Source organism: Aplysia californica, unplaced genomic scaffold (assembly GCF_000002075.1).
Source record: "Aplysia californica isolate F4 #8 unplaced genomic scaffold, AplCal3.0 scaffold00144, whole genome shotgun sequence".
Classification (NCBI taxonomy): domain Eukaryota; kingdom Metazoa; phylum Mollusca; class Gastropoda; order Aplysiida; family Aplysiidae; genus Aplysia; species Aplysia californica.
Window position 1 is genome coordinate 1,280,321 of NW_004797414.1, and position 3,160 is coordinate 1,283,480.

Below are 3,160 nucleotides of genomic sequence, written 5' to 3' on the forward strand. Positions count from 1 at the left end.
CATTGCTTGAGTCAAAACTCACTACTCACTAAGCCACTGGAGCCCCAATGACAAAGTTCTATCTGCTCGATACCTAGTTTTGAGAAATTTGACGTTAAAACTTTTGAGTTTCACAACATGTCAAGCTTTTACCAATGCAATTTTGTGCATATCTTGATAACTCCGTATGTTCTTACGATTTTGAAAGAGCAGATTTGGTTTCTGACCTCATGGTCTTAGTAGCTCAAAATGGTCCAAAATGTCAGATAGAACTTTGTAATTTTGATTTTGAGGTAGCGCAGAGCCAACCCAGTCTGGAAGGGATAGATCTCAGCAGAAAGACCAAGATACTCGATAGAAATTCATCCCACACGGGGATCGAACTTTGGTCTTCTGCTAGCGATGGGGAAACGATTCTAACACCTTTCCTGCAACCATTGTAAGTTGTTGGGGTGATAGTTCTTTGTCCAGTTTCGCGTGTTGTTATGTGGCAAGGAATGGGACAGACCAAAACACCCTCATGACGTCATTTCTTTTTTTTTTGTGTGTGTGTGTGTAAGTGTCTTGTGGCGCTCGCAACTGCATAAGGCTGTCTTCAGAGTAAGTTGCATTTAAAAATAGTAAGAGTTGCAAGAAAAATTAGAAAAAGTTGCAAGAAAAGTTGCAAAACGTGTATAGCTAAAAAAAATGTCATGGAATTATTGGACTACATTGTTGGATGTTCATTGCAAGCAAAGTAACCAACATGAGTTTTGTAAGATCAAATCCAAAAGTTGAATGTGAATGTCTACAAAAAAGCCCAACCCCCCCCCCCGAAAAAAACAAAAACAAAAACAAAACTGCATGGAGGTTGCATGGTGTACAAAAACAGTTTGTCCCCTGACACATGCGTCAGGACCTTAAACTCTCGCTGACGTTGGGCTGGTGTGACCAGTGTGGTTTGGGACTGTTCAAATATATAATCTTACACCTTTTTGGGGACTTTTTGCACCCCCTCCCACTTTTACATTACTATTTTTTTTACATTTTCCAGAGGAGGGGGCAAAGAAGGTGAGGGGGTGGGGGCAGAAAGAGGAGACGAAAGTAGACAACAGAACATTGTTGGAGAGCAGGAAAGGAGGTGAAAGGAGACAATTTTAGAGAAGAAAACTTTTTACGTCGCCACCCGGATTCGACTCCAGGACATTTGAATGAGAGGCGAACACCTTAACCTCTAGGCCACGAGAGCCCCCGTCATGTCTTTGTGTACTGCACTTCAATAACTAGTCTGTGAAACTTTCCTCTAGCGTAGTTTGGGGGGGGGGGGTGTCAAAGAGTATCGGGGACAATGAACATAGTTATTGTGTTATTCTCTCTGTCAATGATCCCAGAATCCACGAGGATCGTAGGGGGCGCTGCATGACAGAGAGACTCGTCAGGTGCCTCCATGTTTCACGTTTAAAAGAAAAAAAAGTTTTTTTTATTGCCAGCGCCTGAGTTTGGGCGAAGGATTTTCCTGTCCACGCCGCAATGTTGTCGGTCCACCTCTTTCTTTGCCTCCCCCCCCCCCCCCTCCCCTGCAGAGTTCCCAGAAGAATGGTCTTGGATAGGTCACACAATCTTGTTACATGGTCACACTTTCAGTTTTCTTCGCCTCACAGTAGACAGCAAGTGGAAAAAGTGACTCAAGTGTTGTTTCACTTTACTGCGCACTTCCTCTTTTGTGACGTGGTCATTGTAGAGTCGAGTAAAGAGGCTGTTCAAATATAGCATTACACCTTTTTGGGGGACTTTTACCCCCCCCCCCCTTTTACACTTTCATACATTTGCCCCTCCCCTCCCCAATCCAGTAACATTACAATATTACATTGTTCGCTTATATAATAATAATAATAATAATAATAATAATAATAACTGAGTAAAATAGCCACCCATTATCATAGAGAAAAGTGGCCACAGGTGGCCGTCTTAGACAAGACTGATCAACATGAAGAAAACAAACCATTCTCTTCTAAGGCCAAACCGGGGCTGATCACAGGCTGAGGACTGCCTTAGGCTGATTCAAAAGGGTTTTTGTTTTCTTTTGAAAAAAGGAGGTGGGTGGTGTAAGAAGGGTTTTGTGTTATTTTGTTGTTGTTTTTTTTTTTTTTGGTTAGCTTTCTTTTTGTTGCTGATTTTGTGCAAGGGTAAACTAAAGGAAATATTCTGTAAGTAAGACGATGAAGACCGAGTGTCATGGTAAACTAAAGGAAATATTCTGTAAGTAAGACGATGAAGACCGAGTGCCATGGTAAACTAAAGGAAATATTCTGTAAGTAAGACAATGAAGACCGAGTGCCATGGTAAACTAAAGGAAATATTCTGTAAGTAAGACGATGAAGACTGAGTGTCATGGTAAACTAAACGAAATATTCTGTAAGTAAGACGATGAAGACCGAGTGCCGTGGTAAACTAAACGAAATATTCTGTAAGTAAGACGATGAAGACCGAGTGCCGTGGTAAACTAAAGGAAATATTCTGTAAGTAAGACGATGAAGACCGAGTGTCATGGTAAACTAAAGGAAATATTCTGTAAGTAAGACGATGAAGACCGAGTGCCGTGGTAAACTAAACGAAATATTCTGTAAGTAAGACGATGAAGACCGAGTGCCGTGGTAAACTAAAGGAAATATTCTGTAAGTAAGACAATGAAGACCCAGTGCCGTGGTAAACTAAAGGAACTTTTCTGTAAGTAAGACGATGAAGACCGAGTGCCATGGTAAAACAAACACACGGGTCGCCACCACTCGGAGAACGAGCGACGCTTCTGTCACAAGTTCACGTCAACGTCCATTGTTACTTTGTTACAGATTAGGTAAACAAAACAGTGACCAGTCACCTCACACACGATTTGTGCATGAGTTGTGGGCGGGGCTTATAGGTTATGACCAAGACATGGGGAGGCCTCGGTTATGACGGATCACACGCTTCCCTCACCAGCAGTTGAAAAAATGTATTGTTAGGCCTACCCATTGGTCAACTTGGGTAAACATTCATTGGAGGGACTGACATTAGGCTACTAACAACAACGACAGGGGAAAGAATTATGACGGCCCGTCCACAGCGTCAGGGGCCGATTCAAATTTTATGACAAAGCGTCGGGCAATGAGTGACCACGCCTGGCCGTCTGAGGCAGATAAAACCGTGGGTTGATCAAATGTGG